The sequence below is a fragment of the Somniosus microcephalus genome, chromosome 12 (genome assembly GCF_052327205.1).
Source record: "Somniosus microcephalus isolate GS21.2 chromosome 12, FLI_Smic_1.0, whole genome shotgun sequence".
In the NCBI taxonomy this organism is placed as follows: Eukaryota; Metazoa; Chordata; class Chondrichthyes; order Squaliformes; family Somniosidae; genus Somniosus; species Somniosus microcephalus.
In genome coordinates, this window is record NC_140998.1 from 211,064,118 (window position 1) to 211,080,652 (window position 16,535).

Here is a 16,535-nt window from a genome sequence, read left to right on the forward strand (position 1 = left end):
TCAACACCAGCCTCCTCCCACCCCTCTTCATCGCACCCCGTCAACACCAGCCTCCTCCCACCCCTGTTCATCTCACCCCATCAACACCAGCCTCCTCCCACCCCTCTTCATCTCCCCCCATCAACACCAGCCTCCTCCCACCCCTCTTCATCTCACACCATCAACACCAGCCTCCTCCCACCCCTCTTCATCTCCCCCCATCAACACCAGCCTCCTCCCACCCCTCTTCATCTCACCCCGTCAACACCAGCCTCCTCCCACCCCTCTTCATCTCACCCAGTCAACACCAGCCTCCTCCCACCCCTCTTCATCTCACCCCATCAACACCAGCCTCCTCCCACCCACTTCATCTCACCCCATCAACACCAGCCTCCTCCCACCCCTCTTCATCTCACCCCATCAACACCAGCCTCCTCCCACCCCTCTTCATCTCACCCCATCCACACCAGCCTCCTCCCACCCCTCTTCATCTCACCCAGTCAACACCAGCCTCCTCCCACCCCTCTTCATCTCACCCCATCAACACCAGCCTCCTCCCACCCCTCTTCATCTCACCCCATCAACACCAGCCTCCTCCCACCCCTCTTCATCTCACCCCATCAACACCAGCCTCCTCCCACCCCTCTTCATCTCCCCCCATCAACACCAGCCTCCTCCCACCCCTCTTCATCTCACCCCATCAACACCAGCCTCCTCCCACCCCTCGTCATCTCACCCCGTCAACACCAGCCTCCTCCCACCCCTCTTCATCTCACCCAGTCAACACCAGCCTCCTCCCACCCCTCTTCATCTCACCCCGTCAACACCAGCCTCCTCCCACCCCCTTCATCTCACCCCATCCACACCAGCCTCCTCCCACCCCTCTTCATCTCACCCCGTCAACACCAGCCTCCTCCCACCCCTCTTCATCTCACCCCATCAACACCAGCCTCCTCCCACCACTCTTCATCTCACCCCATCAACACCAGCCTCCTCCCACCCCCCTTCATCTCACCCCATCAACACCAGCCCCCTCCCACCCCTCTTCATCTCACCCCGTCAACACCAGCCTCCTCCCACCCCTCTTCATCTCACCCCATCGCCATATCCTTCTATTCTTTTCTCCCTCGTGTGATTATCCAGCTTCCCCTTAATGTATCTCTGCTCTTCGCCTCAACCACTCCCTGTGGTAGCGAGTTCCCCATTCTCACCACTCTCTGGGTAAAGAAGTTTCTCCTGAATTCACTATTGGATTTATTAGTGACTATCTTATATTTATAACCCTTATGTTTTGTTCTCTACCCCCCACAAGTGGAAACATCTCTACGTCTACCCTTTCGTAGTCTTAAAGACCTCTATCAGCTCACCCCTCCCGTCTTCTCACACTGGGGCCCAGTTCCACGAGCACCAGTTGCCCTCTGGCACCGTGCCGAGGTGGGCATTACTCATGCCAATAAGTGAAATGTTGGCGGGCTACTCAACCACATGGTGCAGCACAGCCGAGCCTGATCCCGTCCCCGCGCATTTCCCAGCATCGGTCACTGGCCGGCGATCAGGAGTGTGAAAGCGGGCTGATTTTTCCACTTCCTAAACGATGGGCATAAGTATAGGTGTACAAGGTAGAATAGCCATTGGAACCTAGGAACAGGAGGAGGTCCATTCAGCCCCTCGAGCCTGTTCCCCCATTCACTGAGATCATGGCTGATCTGCGACCTAACTCCATCCACCCGCCTTTGCCCCATATCCCTCAATACCTCTGGTTAACAAGAATCTGTCAATCTCCGATTTTAAATTAACAACTAATCGAGCATCAATTGCCATTTGCGGAAGAGAGTTCCAAACTTTGTGTGTAGAAGTGTTTCCTAACTTCACTCCTGAAAGGTCTGGCTCTAATTTTTAGACTATGCCCCCTAGTCCTAGACTCCCCAACCAGCGGAAATAGTTTCTCTCTATCTACCCTATCTGTTCCCCTTAATATCTTAAACTTCGATCAGATCGCCCCTTAACTGTCTGAATTCCAGGGAATACAACCCTAGTTTGTGTAATCTCTCCTCGTAATTTAACCCTTGGAATCCAGGTATCATTCTGGTAAACCTACGCTGCTCTCCCTCCAAGGCCAGTATATCCTTCCTAAGGTGTGGTGCCCAGAACTGCTCCCAGTGCTCCAGGAGTGGTCTGACCAGGGCCTTGTATAGTGAGCTTTTAAAATATAGATCCATAGTACTCATTCTGCAATGGTTACATGAGCCTTCGAACGCTACTGAGAACTAATGTTTGCTCGTGTGTGGAATGTCCAGAGTGTAATAAACAACTTAATACATTAATGTGCACGTACAACAACACACCTTACCGCTAAACGGGCTTACGTGAGGACAACATACAGACAGAGGGAGATGCCGTACGGTGCCCACACTTGTCTTAAGTAATTAAACCTATAACAAGACACAAGACACTGGAGCTCCTGGGAAACCTCAGTCTACTCTCGCTGAGGCTAAAGTAAGCAGTCAAGACGACACGCTTGCGGCCTCCTGAGGAGTCTTTGGTACGTGAGTAAAATATCTCATATGCACTGCGTGCAAGGGGTTGTGTTTTATTATCTCTGATATAATTTAATATAAAGAGTATTAACCAGACGTTGCAATGTTTCCTAAGGAAAGGATGTATGACAATTTCCGATTCTGGCTGGCCTCCCACATTCCACCCTATGTAAACTTAAGGTCATCCAAAGCTCGGCTGCCCATGTCCTAACTCGCACCAAGTCCCGTTCTACCATCTCCCCTGTGCTCGCTGACCTACATTGGTTCCCAATTAAGCAACGCCTCGATTTCAAAATTCTCATCCTTGTTTTCAAATCCCTCCATGGCCTCCTCGCTCCCCCCCTCCCTATCTCTGTAACCTCCTCCAGCCCCTACAACCCTCCCTATCTCTGTAACCTCCTCCAGCCCCTACAACCCTCCCTAACTCTGTAACCTCCTCTAGCCCCCTACAACCCTCCCCATCTCTGTAACCTCCTCCAGCCCCTACAACCCTCCCTATCTCTGTAACCTCCTCCAGCCCCTACAACCCTCCCTATCTCTGTAACCTCCTCCAGCCCCCTACAACCCTCCCTATCTCTGTAACCTCCTCCAGCCCCAACAATCCTCCCTATCTCTGTAAACTCCCCCAGCCCCTACAACACTCCCTATCTCTGTAACCTCCTCCAGCCCCTACAACCCTCCCTATCTCTGTAACCTCCTCCAGCCCCCTACAACCCTCCCTATCTCTGTAATCTCCTCCAGCCCCTACAACCCTCCCTATCTCTGTAACCTCCTCCAGCCCCCTACAACCCTCCCTATCTCTGTAATCTCCTCCAGCCCCTACAACCCTCCCTATCTCTGTAACCTCCTCCAGCCCCCACAACCCTCCCTATCTCTGTAACCTCCTCCAGCCCCTACAACCCTCCCTATCTCAAAAATCTCCTTCAGCCCCACAAGCCCTGAGAACTCTGTGCTCCTTTAATTCTGCTTTCTTCAGCATCCCTGATTATAATCGCTCAACCATTGGCGGCCGTGCCTTCAGCTGTCTGGGCCCTAAGCTCTGGAATTCCTTCCCTAAACCTCTTGGGCCCTCTTTCCTGCTTTAAGACGCTCCTTAAAACCGACCTCTTTGACCCAGCGTTTCGTCGCCTGTCCTAATATCTTATGTGACTCGGTGCCAATTTTTGTCTTATAATGCTCCTGTGAAGCGCCTTGGGATGTTTTACGACGTTAAAGGCGCTATATAAATACAAGTTGTTATTGTTATGCTATAATAACACCCACACGTAAGGGCACTAACTTACCTAATGGCTGGCGTACGGCCCCGCCCAGCTTCCTCCCCGCCACCTCGCCGAACTGCAGCAGGCTCTTCGCCAGCCTTTTCTTCAGCTCGGCCTCTTGCTGCCGCCGGAGAGCCACTTGAGCTGCCATGACACGGCGGCGTTCCCTAAGATGCAGTCAGAGGAACAGCAGAGTTAGTAGTGAGTCTCGCACAATCAAGGTCAGAACACTTCGCACAGTCAGGGCCAGAGCACCTCGCACAATCAAGGTCAGAACACTTCGCACAATCAGGGTCAGAGCACCTCGCACAGTCGGGGTCAGAGCACCTCGCACAATCGGGGTCAGAGCACCTCGCACAGTCAGGGTCAGAGCACCTCACACAATCGGGGTCAGAGCACCTCGCACAATCAGGGTCAGAGCACCTCGCACAGTCGGGGTCAGAGCACCTCGCACAATCAGGGTCAGAGCACCTCGCACAATCGGGGTCAGAGCACCTCGCACAATCGGGGTCAGAGCACCTCGCACAATCAGGGTCAGAGCACCTCGCACAATCGGGGTCAGAGCACCTCGCACATCAGGGTCAGAGCACCTCGCACAATCCGGGTCAGAGCACCTCGCACAATCGTGGTCAGAGCACCTCGCACAATCAGGGTCAGAGCACCTCGCACAATCGTGGTCAGAGCACCTCGCACAATCAGGGTCAGAGCACCTCGCACAATCAGGGTCAGAACACCTCGCACAATCAGGGTCAGAGCACCTCGCGCAATCGGGGTCAGAGCAACTCGCGCAATCGGGGTCAGAGCACCTCGCACAATCAGGGTCAGAGCACCTCGCACAATCGGGGTCAGAGCACCTCGCACAATCAGGGTCAGGGCACCTCGCACAATCCGGGTCAGAGCACCTCGCACAATCGTGGTCAGAGCACCTCGCACAATCAGGGTCAGAGCACCTCGCACAATCGTGCTCAGAGCACCTCGCACAATCAGGGTCAGAGCACCTCGCACAATCAGGGTCAGAACACCTCGCACAATCAGGGTCAGAGCACCTCGCGCAATCGGGGTCAGAGCAACTCGCGCAATCGGGGTCAGAGCACCTCGCACAATCGGGGTCAGAGCACCTCGCACAATCAGGGTCAGAGCACCTCGCACAATCAGGGTCAGAGCACCTCGCACAATCAGGGTCAGAGCACCTCGCGCAATCGGGGTCAGAGCACCTCGCGCAATCGGGGTCAGAGCACCTCGCACAATCGGGGTCAGAGCACCTCGCACAATCAGGGTCAGAGCACCTCGCACAATCAGAGTCAGAGCATCTCGCACAATCAGGGTCAGAGCACCTCGCACAATCGGGGTCAGAGCACCTCGCACAATCGGGGTCAGAGCACCTCGCACAATCGGGGTCAGAGCACCTCGCACAATCAGGGTCAGAGCACCTCGCACAATCAGGGTCCGAGCACCTCGCACAATCAGGGTCAGAGCACCTCGCTCAATCCGGGTCAGAGCACCTCGCACAATCAGGGTCAGAGCACCTCGCACAGTCGGGGTCAGAGCACCTCGCACAATCGGGGTCAGAGCACCTCGCACAGTCAGGGTCAGAGCACCTCACACAATCGGGGTCAGAGCACCTCGCACAATCAGGGTCAGAGCACCTCGCACAGTCGGGGTCAGAGCACCTCGCACAATCAGGGTCAGAGCACCTCGCACAATCGGGGTCAGAGCACCTCGCACAATCGGGGTCAGAGCACCTCGCACAATCAGGGTCAGAGCACCTCGCACAATCGGGGTCAGAGCACCTCGCACATCAGGGTCAGAGCACCTCGCACAATCCGGGTCAGAGCACCTCGCACAATCGTGGTCAGAGCACCTCGCACAATCAGGGTCAGAGCACCTCGCACAATCGTGGTCAGAGCACCTCGCACAATCAGGGTCAGAGCACCTCGCACAATCAGGGTCAGAACACCTCGCACAATCAGGGTCAGAGCACCTCGCGCAATCGGGGTCAGAGCAACTCGCGCAATCGGGGTCAGAGCACCTCGCACAATCAGGGTCAGAGCACCTCGCACAATCGGGGTCAGAGCACCTCGCACAATCAGGGTCAGGGCACCTCGCACAATCCGGGTCAGAGCACCTCGCACAATCGTGGTCAGAGCACCTCGCACAATCAGGGTCAGAGCACCTCGCACAATCGTGCTCAGAGCACCTCGCACAATCAGGGTCAGAGCACCTCGCACAATCAGGGTCAGAACACCTCGCACAATCAGGGTCAGAGCACCTCGCGCAATCGGGGTCAGAGCAACTCGCGCAATCGGGGTCAGAGCACCTCGCACAATCGGGGTCAGAGCACCTCGCACAATCAGGGTCAGAGCACCTCGCACAATCAGGGTCAGAGCACCTCGCACAATCAGGGTCAGAGCACCTCGCGCAATCGGGGTCAGAGCACCTCGCGCAATCGGGGTCAGAGCACCTCGCACAATCGGGGTCAGAGCACCTCGCACAATCAGGGTCAGAGCACCTCGCACAATCAGAGTCAGAGCATCTCGCACAATCAGGGTCAGAGCACCTCGCACAATCGGGGTCAGAGCACCTCGCACAATCGGGGTCAGAGCACCTCGCACAATCGGGGTCAGAGCACCTCGCACAATCAGGGTCAGAGCACCTCGCACAATCAGGGTCCGAGCACCTCGCACAATCAGGGTCAGAGCACCTCGCTCAATCCGGGTCAGAGCACCTCGCACAATCAGGGTCAGAGCACCTCGCACAATCAGGGTCAGAGCACCTCGCACAATCAGGGTCAGAGCACCTCGCACAATCGGGGTCACAGCACCTCGCACAATCAGGGTCAGAGCACCTCGCACAATCCGGGTCAGAGTACCTCGCACAATCAGGGTCAGAGCACCTCGCACAATCAGGGTCAGAGCACCTCGCGCAATCAGGGTCAGAGCACCTCGCACAATCAGGGTCAGAGCACCTCGCACAATCGGGGTCAGAGCACCTCGCACAATCAGGGTCAGAGCACCTCACACAATCAGGGTCAGAGCACCTCGCACTATCAGGGTCAGAGCACCTCGCACAATCGGGGTCAGAGGACCTCGCACAATCGGGGTCAGAGCACCTCGCACAATCAGGGTCAGAGCACCTCGCACAATCGGGGTCAGAGCACCTCGCACAATCGGGGTCAGAGCACCTCGCACAATCAGGGTCAGAGCACCTCGCGCAATCAGGGTCAGAGCACCTCGCACAATCAGGGTCAGAGCACCTCGCACAATCAGTGTCAGAGCACCTCGCACAATCAGGGTCAGAGCACCTCGCACAATCCGGGTCAGAGCGCCTCGCACAATCAGGGTCAGAGCACCTCGCACAATCGGGGTCAGAGCACCTCGCACAATCAGTGTCAGAGCACCTCGCACAATCAGGGTCAGAGCACCTCGCGCAATCAGGGTCAGAGCACCTCGCACAATCAGTGTCAGAGCACCTCGCACAATCAGGGTCAGAGCAACTCGCACAATCAGGGTCAGAGCACCTCGCACAATCCGGGTCAGAGCACCTCGCACAATCAGGGTCAGAGCACCTCGCACAATCAGGGTCAGAGCACCTCGCACAATCAGGGTCAGAGCACCTCGCGCAATCAGGGTCAGAGCACCTCGCACAATCCGGGTCAGAGCACCTCGCACAATCAGGGTCAGAGCACCTCGCGCAATCGGGGTCAGGGCACCTCGCACAATCAGGGTCAGAGCACCTCGCACAATCAGGGTCAGAGCACCTCGCACAATCGGGGTCAGAGGACCTCGCACAATCGGGGTCAGAGCACCTCGCACAATCAGGGTCAGAGCACCTCGCACAATCAGGGTCAGAGCACCTCGCACAATCAGGGTCAGAGCACCTCGCACAATCACGGTCAGAGCACCTCGCACAATCCGGGTCAGAGCACCTCGCACAATCAGGGTCAGAGCACCTCGCACAATCAGGGTCAGAGCACCTCGCGCAATCAGGGTCAGAGCACCTCGCTCAATCCGTGTCAGAGCACCTCGCACAATCAGGGTCAGAGCACCTCGCACAATCAGGGTCAGAGCACCTCGCACAATCAGGGTCAGAGCACCTCGCACAATCAGGGTCAGAGCACCTCGCACAATCAGGTTCAGGGCACCTCGCACAATCCGGGTCAGAGCACCTCGCACAATCCGGGTCAGAGCACCCCGCACAATCAGGGTCAGAGCACCTCGCACAATCAGGGTCAGAGCACCTCGCACAATCAGGGTCAGAGCACCTCGCACAATCCGGGTCAGAGCACCTCGCACAATCGGGGTCAGAGCACCTCGCACAATCCGGGTCAGAGCACCTCGCACAATCAGGCTCAGAGCACCTCGCACAATCAGGGTCAGAGCACCTCGCACAATCCGGGTCAGAGCACCTCGCACAATCCGGGTCAGAGCACCTCGCACAATCAGGGTCAGAGCACCTCGCACAATCAGGGTCAGAGCACCTCGCGCAATCGGGGTCAGAGCACCTCGCACAATCAGGGTCAGAGCACCTCGCACAATCAGGGTCAGAGCACCTCGCACAATCAGGGTCAGAGCACCTCGCACAATCAGGGTCAGAGCACCTCGCACAATCAGGGTCAGAGCACCTCGCACAATCAGGGTCAGAGCACCCCGCACAATCAGGGTCAGAGCACCTCGCACAATCAGGGTCAGAGCAGCTCGCACGATCCGGGTCAGAGCACCTCGCACAATCAGGGTCAGAGCACCTCGCACAATCAGGGTCAGAGCACCTCGCACAATCAGGGTCAGAGCACCTCGCACAATCAGGGTCAGAGCACCCTGCACAATCAGGGTCAGAGCACCTCGCACAATCAGGGTCAGAGCACCTCGCACAATCAGGGTCAGAGCACCTCGCACAATCAGGGTCAGAGCGCCTCGCACAATCATAAGAACATAAGAAATAGGAGCAGGAGTAGGCCAATCGGCCCTGCGAGTGTGGTCTAACCAAGGTATATGGAGACCAGAACTGTGCACAGTGCCCCGAGTGTGGTCTAACCAAGGTATAGGGAGACCAGACCTGTGCACAGTGATCCAAGTGTGGTCTAACCAATGTATAGGGAGACTAGAACTGTGCACAGTGCTCCAAGTGTGGTATAACCAAGGTATAGGGAGACCAGAACTGTGCACAGTGCTCCAAGTGTGGTCTAACCAAGGTATATGGAGACCAGAACTGTGCACAGTGCTCCAAGTGTGGTCTAACCAAGGGAGTGCTTTGTGCATTGAGTGCTGCTGGAGTTTTGGTAAGTGGAAGAGTTCGGGCAAGTGGGAGGTGAGGGTGTGTTTTTTGCTCTGTTTTTCCCCCCACTCCCAGGCTTAGAAAGCACTACGGAAGCGGAGCAGCGAGAAGAGTCAACCAAACATGCCCCACAGACAGTATTCAAGGAGGAGGTTGGTGATCAGCTGGTTGGTTGGTTTTCTTCCTTCTCTTCTCTTTTATACCTTTAAGTTGGTAAGTCCTATTGAATAGTGGTGTGATATTATCATCTATATCCGGGCAGGGTCTTCATAACTAATAATAAGAAATTTAATTAATTTTATAGAATGGAGCAGGTGATGTGTTACTGTTGCGAGATGTGGGAGCCGGTGGACCCCATTGAGGCTCACGGTGATTACATCTGCGACAAGTGTTTGCTGCTAGAGGAACTCAAGTTCCATGTTATGGAGCTTCAGACACTGCGACACATCAGGGAGGGGGAGAAGTTCCTGGACTCTATGTTTCAGGAGATGGTCACACCTATGAAGTTAATTACTGCAGATGTAGTCTGTGGTCAGGGACAGGACGGTGTGACTACGAGTGAGGAAGGTACAGGGATCCAGGATGTAGTGTTGAAGGAGACGCAGCCCTTGCTCTTGTCCAGCAGGATCGAGGTTCTTACTCCCTGTGAGGGCGGGAGCGGGGACTGCAGGGAGGATGAGCAACCTGGCCACAGCACCGTGGTACAGGGGGCCATTCAAGTGGAGGGAGTAAAAAGAAATGTTGTAGTGGTAGGGGATAGTATCATTAGGGGGATAGATAGGGTTCTCTGCAGTCAAGAGCGGGAGTCCCGAAGGCTGTGTTGCCTGCCCGGTGCCAGGGTTAAGGACATCTCTTCTGGGCTGGAAAGAAACTTGGAGTGGGAGGGGGAGGATCCAGTTGTCGTGGTCCATGTTGGTACAAATGACGTAGATAGGACAAGGAAGACGGTTCTGTTAAAGGAGTATGAGCAGCTAGGGGTCAAATTAAAAAACAGAACCTCAAGGGTAATAATCTCTGGGTTATTACCTGAGCCACGAGCGAATTTGGCTAGGATAAATAAAATTAAAGATTTAAATGCGTGGCTCAAAGACTGGTGTGGGAGAAATGGGTTTTGCTTCTTGGGACACTGGCACCAGTACTGGGACAGGAGGGAGCTGTTCCGTTGAGACGGACTCCACTTGGCCAGTGCTGGGACTAGAATCCTGGCGAATCGAATAACTAGGGCTGTAGAGAGGGCTTTAAACTAACTAGTGGGGGGGAGGTTTCTAGAGAGCAAATAATAGAAATGACAACAGAGAAGGTCATAGACTTAGGTAGCAGTGGGGGAATTAAAAAACAGAACGTGTCAGGAAGGGACAGAAGGTATGGAGTAAAAAGTAAAGTACTAAAAAGGGAAAAAACAGGAACTAAGTGTTACAAAACATATTTGAAAGTTCTTTATCTGAATGCACGTAGCATTCGTAACAAAATGAATGAGTTAATGGCACAAATAACTACATATGGGTATGATCTTGTGGCCATTACAGAAACATGGCTGCAGGGTGACCATTACTGGGAATTAAACATACCAGGTTATTTAACAATCAGGAAGGACAGGCAGGAAGGGAGAGGAGGTGGGGTGGCTATGTTAATAAAGGAAGGAATCACTATAATACAGAGAAATGATATTGGGTCAAAGGAGCAGGATAGTGAAACAGTTTGGGTGGAGATAAGGAATAATAAGGGGAAAAAAACACTAGTGGGTGTAGTCTATAGGCCTCCGAGCAGTTGCAACTCTGTTGGACGGAGTATTAATCAGGAAATAGTTGAGGCTTGTAATAAGGGAACAGCTATAATTATGGGGGATTTTAATTATCATATTAACTGGACAAATCAAATGGGGCAGAGCAGCCTTGAGGATGAGTTCATTGAGTGTATTAGGGATGGGTTTCTTGAGCATAATGTAACTGAACCGACCAGGGGGCAAGCAACCTTAGATTTGGTCCTGTGTAATGAGACAGGATTAATTAAAAATGTCCTAGTAAAGGATCCCCTTGGAATGAGTGACCATAACATGGTTGAATTCCATATTCAATTAGAGGGTGAGAAGGTTGGATCTCAAACAAGCGTGCTGAGCTGGAATAAAGGAGACTGTGAAGGTATGAGAGCGGAATTGATAAGAGTGGACTGGGAAAATAGATTAAAGGGTAAGACGGTACATGATCAGTGGTGTACATTTAAGGAGTTATTTTACAACTACCAAAAAATATATATTCCACTGAGGAAAAAAGGGTGTAAAAGAAAAGATAGCCATCCGTGGCTAAGTAAAGTAATTAAGGATAGTATCCGACTAAAAACAAGGGCATATAAGGTAGCCAAATCTAGTGGGAGGATGGAAGATTGGGAAGTCTTTAAAAGACAGCAAAAAATAACGAAAAGATTGATTAAAAAAGGGAAGATAGATTATGAAAGTAAATTAGCAAAAAATATAAAAACAGACAGCAAAAGTTTCTATAGTTATATAAAAAGAAAAAGGGTGGCTAAAGTAAATGTTGGTCCCTTAGAGGATGAGACCGGGAAATTAATGGTGCGGAACATGGAGATGGCAAAAACGCTGAACAATTATTTTGTATCAGTCTTTGCAGTAGAGGACACTAAGAATATCCCAACACTGGACAAACAGGGGGCTCTAGGGGGGGAGGAACTAAATACGATTAAAATAACTAAGGAAGTGGTACTTGGTAAAATAATGGGACTCAAGGCGGATAAATCCCCTGGACCTGATGGCTTGCATCCTAGGGTCTTGAGGGAAGTGGTGGTAGGGATTGTGGATGCATTGGTAATAATTTTCCAAAACTCCCTGGACTCAGCAAAGGTCCCGGCAGATTGGAAAACTGCTAATGTAACACCCTTATTTAAAAAAGGTGGTAGGCAGAAGGCTGGAAACTATAGACCTGTTAGCCTAACATCTGTGGTTGGTAAAATGTTAGAGTCCATTATTAAGGAGACAGTAACGGGACATTTGGATAAACATAATTTAATAGGACAAACTCAGCATGGTTTCATGAAGGGGAAGTCATGTTTGACAAATTTGCTTGAGTTTTTTGAGGAAGTAACATACAGGGTGGATAAAGGGGAACCAGTGGACGTAGTGTATTTAGACTTCCAAAAGGCATTTGACAAGGTGCCACACAAAAGATTATTGCTCAAGATAAAAAATCACGGGATTGGGGGTAATATTCTGGCGTGGGTGGAGGATTGGCTATCTAACAGAAAGCAGAGAGTTGGGATAAATGGTTCGTTCTCAGATGGGCAACCAGTAACTAGTGGTGTTCCGCAGGGGTCAGTGCTGGGTCCCCAACTCTTTACAATCTATATTAACGATTTGGAGGAGGGGACCGAGTGTAACATATCAAAGTTTGCAGATGATACAAAGATGGGACGGAAAGTAGTGAGTGAGGACATAAAAAACCTGCAAAGGGACATAGACAGGCTATGTAAGTGGGCAGAGATTTGGCAGATGGAATACAATACTGGAAAGTGTGAGGTTATGCACTATGGTAGGAAAAATCATAGAGCAAGTTATTATCTTAATGGCAAGAAACTGGAAAGTACTGTAGCACAAAGGTATCTGGGGGTCCTGGTGCACGAAACTCAAAAAGTTAGTATGCAGGTGCAGCAAGTGATCAAGAAGGCCAATGGAATGTTGGCTTTCATTGCTAGGGGGATGGAATATAAAAACAGGGAGGTATTGCTGCAGTTGTACAAGGTATTGGTGAGACCGCACCTGGAATACTGCATACAGTTTTGGTGTCCATACTTAAGAAAAGACATACTTGCTCCCGAGTCAGTACAAAGAAGGTTCACTCGGTTAATCCCGGGGATGAGGGGGTGGTCATATGAGGAGAGGTTGAGTAGATTGGGACTCTACTCATTGGAGTTCAGAAGAATGAGAGGCGATCTTATTGAAACATATAAGATTGTGAAGGGGCTTGATCGGGTGGATGCGGTGAGGATGTTCCCAATGATGGGTGAAACTAGAACTAGGGGGCATAATCTTAGAATAAGGGGCTGCTCTTTCAAAACTGAGATGAGGAGAAACTTCTTCACTCAGAGGGTGGTAGGTTTGTGGAATTTGCTGCCCCAGAAAGCTGTGGAAGCTACATCATTAAATAAATTTAAAACAGAAATAGATAGTTTCCTAGAAGTAAAGGGAATTAAGGGTTACGGGGAGCGGGCAGGAAACTGGACATGAGTCTAGGTTCGGAATGGTCATGGCCCTGTGGGTAGTGGAGTGGGCCCAGGGGCCGTGTAGCCTGGTTCTGCTCCTACTGTGTTCTAATTCTGTGTTAGATTTCAGGAGATAGTTTTATTCCTGTTCCTGGCTGGGGTGGAGATCGCCTTTACAGAAGGTAAGTACTGTAGAAAATATAGGGACAGAGTGATCTCCTGGAAGAATTTCGATCGCCTAGATGAGTCGGAGAGGAATTTCCCAGATTTTTTTTCTCCCAAATTGGCCATTGGGCAGCACGGTGGCATAGTGGTTAGCACTGTTGCCTCAACAGCGCCAGGGACCCAGGTTCAAATCCGGCCTCGGGTGACTGTCTGTGTGGAGTTTGCACATTCTCCCCGTGATTGCGTGGGTTTCCTCCGGGTGCTCCGGTTTCCTCCTACAGTCCAAAGATGAGCGGGTTAGGTCAATTGGCCATGATAAAAATTGACCCTTAGTGTTAGGGGGTCTTAAATACGTGGGGTTACGGGGATAGGGCTTGGGTAGGATGGTTGTCGGTGTAGGGACCGGATGCTAGGGTTTCGATGATCAGCCATGATCTCGTTGAATGGCGGAGCAGGCTCGAAGGGCCAAATGGCCTACTACTGCTCCTATCTTCTATGTTTCTATGTTTATCTGGTTTTTCGCCTCTCCCGGGAGATCACATGGGTTCGGGTGGTTGGAGACTAATAGAAGATTTGAGGTTCGGATCAGATCAGCCATGATCTTATTGAATGGTGGAGCAGACTCGAGGGGCCGATTGGCCTACTCCTGCTCCTATTCCTTATGTCCTTATGTTCCTTATGTATACGGAGTCCAGAACTGTACACAGTGCTCCAAGTGTGGTCTAACCAAGGTATATGGAGACAAGAACTGTGCACAGTGCTCCAAGTGTGGTCTAACCAAGGTATATGGAGACCAGAACTGTACACAGTGCTCCAAGTGTGGTCTAACCAAGGTATATGGAGACCAGAACTGTACACAGTGCTCTAAGTGTGGTCTAATCAAGGTATATGGAGACCAGAACTGTGCAGTGCTCCAAGTGGGGTATAACGAAGGTATAGGGAGACCAGAACTGTGCACAGTGCTCCAAGTATGGTCTAACCACGGTATATGGAGACCAGAACTGTGCACAGTGCTCCAAGTGTGGTCTAAGCAAGTTATATGGAGACCAGAACTGTGCACAGTGCTCCAAGTGTGGTCTAACCAAGGTATATGGAGACCAGAACTGTACACAGTGCTCCAAGTGTGGTCTAACCAAGGTATATGGAGACCAGAACTGTACACAGTGCTCCAAGTGTGGTCTAACCAGGGTATATGGAGACCAGAACTGTGCACAGTGCTCCAAGTGTGGTATAACCAAGGTATAGGGAGACCAGAACTGTGCACAGTGCTCCAAGTGTGGTCTAACCACGGTATATGGAGACCAGAACTGTGCACTGTGCTCCAAGTGTGGTCTAATCAAGGTATAGGGAGACCAGAACTGTGCACAGCGCTCCAAGTGTGGTCTAACCAAGGTATATGGAGACCAGAACTGTGCACAGTGCTCCAAGTGTGGTCTAACCAAGGTATATGGAGACCAGAACTGTGCACAGTCCTCCAAGTGTGGTCTAACCAAGGTATATGGAGACCAGAACTGTGCACAGTGCTCCAAGTGGGGTCTAACCAAGGTATATGGAGATCAGAACTGCACACGGTGCTCCAAGTGTGGTCTAACCAACGTATACGGAGACCAGAACTGTGCACAGTGCTCCAAGTGTGGTCTAACCAAGGTATGGAGACCAGAACTGTGCACCGTGCTCCAAGTGTGGTCTATCCAAGGTATATAGAGACCAGAACTGTACACAGTGCTCCAAGTGTGGTCTAACCAAGGTATATGGGGACCAGAACTGTGCACGGTGCTCCAAGTGTGGTCTAACCAAAGTATATGGAAACCAGAACTGTACACAGTGCTCCAAGTGTGGTCTAACCAAGGTATATGGAGACCAGAACCGTGCACAGTGCTCCAAGTGTGGTCTAACCAAGGTATATGGAGACCAGAACTGTACACAGTGCTCCAAGTGTGCTCTAACCAAGGTATATGGAGACCAGAACTGTGCACGGTGCTCTAAGTGTGGTCTAACCAAGGTATATGGAGACCAGAACTGTACACGGTGCTCCAAGTGTGGTCTAACCAAGGTATACGGAGACCAGAACTGTACACGGTGCTCCAAGTGTGGTCTAACCAACGTATATGGAGACCAGAACTGTGCACAGTGCTCCAAGTGTGGTCTAACCAAGGTATATGGAGACCAGAACTGTGCACAGTGCTCCAAGTGTGGTCTAACCAAGAAATACGGAGACCAGAACTGTGCACAGTGCTCCAAGTGCGGTCTAACCAAGGTGTAGGGAGACCAGAATTGTGCTCCAAGTGTGGTTTAACCAAGGTATATGGAGACCAGAACTGTGCACGGTGCTGCAACTGTGGTCTAACCAAGGTATATGGAGACCAGAACTGTGCACAGTGCTCCAAGTGTGGTCTAACCAAGGTATATGGAGACCAGAACTGTGCACTGTGCTCCAAGTGTGGTCTAACCAAGGTATATGGAGACCAGAACTGTGCACAGTGCTCCAAGTGAGGTATAACCAAGGTATAGGGAGACCAGAACTGTGCACAGTGCTCCAAGTGTGGTCTAACCAAGGTATATGGAGACCAGAACTGTGCACAGTGCTCCAAGTGAGATATAACCAAGGTACAGGGAGACCAGAACCGTGCACAGTGCTCCAAGTGTGGTCTAACCAAGACATACGAAGACCAGAACTGTGCACAGTGCTCCAAGTGCGGTCTAACCAAGGTATATGGAGACCAGAACTGTGCACAGTGCTCCAAGTGTGGTCCATCCAAGGTATATGGAGACCAGAACTGTGCACAGTGCTCCAAGGGTGGTCTAACCAAGGTATATGGAGACCAGAACTGTGCACAGTGCTCCAAGTGTGGTCTAACCAAGGTATACGGAGACCTGAACTGTGCACGGTGCTCCATGTGTGGTCCAACCAAGGTATATAGAGACCAGAACTGTGCACAGTGCTCCAAGTGTGGTCTAACCAAGGTATATAGAGACCAGAACTGTGCACAGTGCTCCAAGTGTGGTCTAACCAAGGTATACAGAGACCAGAACTGTGCACGGTGCTCCAAGTGTGGTCTAACCAAGGTATATAGAGACCAGAACTGCACACTATGCTCCAAGTGTGGTCTAACAA

The 16,535-nt window shown here is 51.7% G+C and overlaps 1 pseudogene; it reads right to left on the bottom strand.

The window, feature by feature from the left end:
* The window catches only part of LOC147110006 (uncharacterized), a 58,615-nt pseudogene that overhangs the window by 17,812 nt on the left and 24,268 nt on the right, over nt 1-16,535 (bottom strand).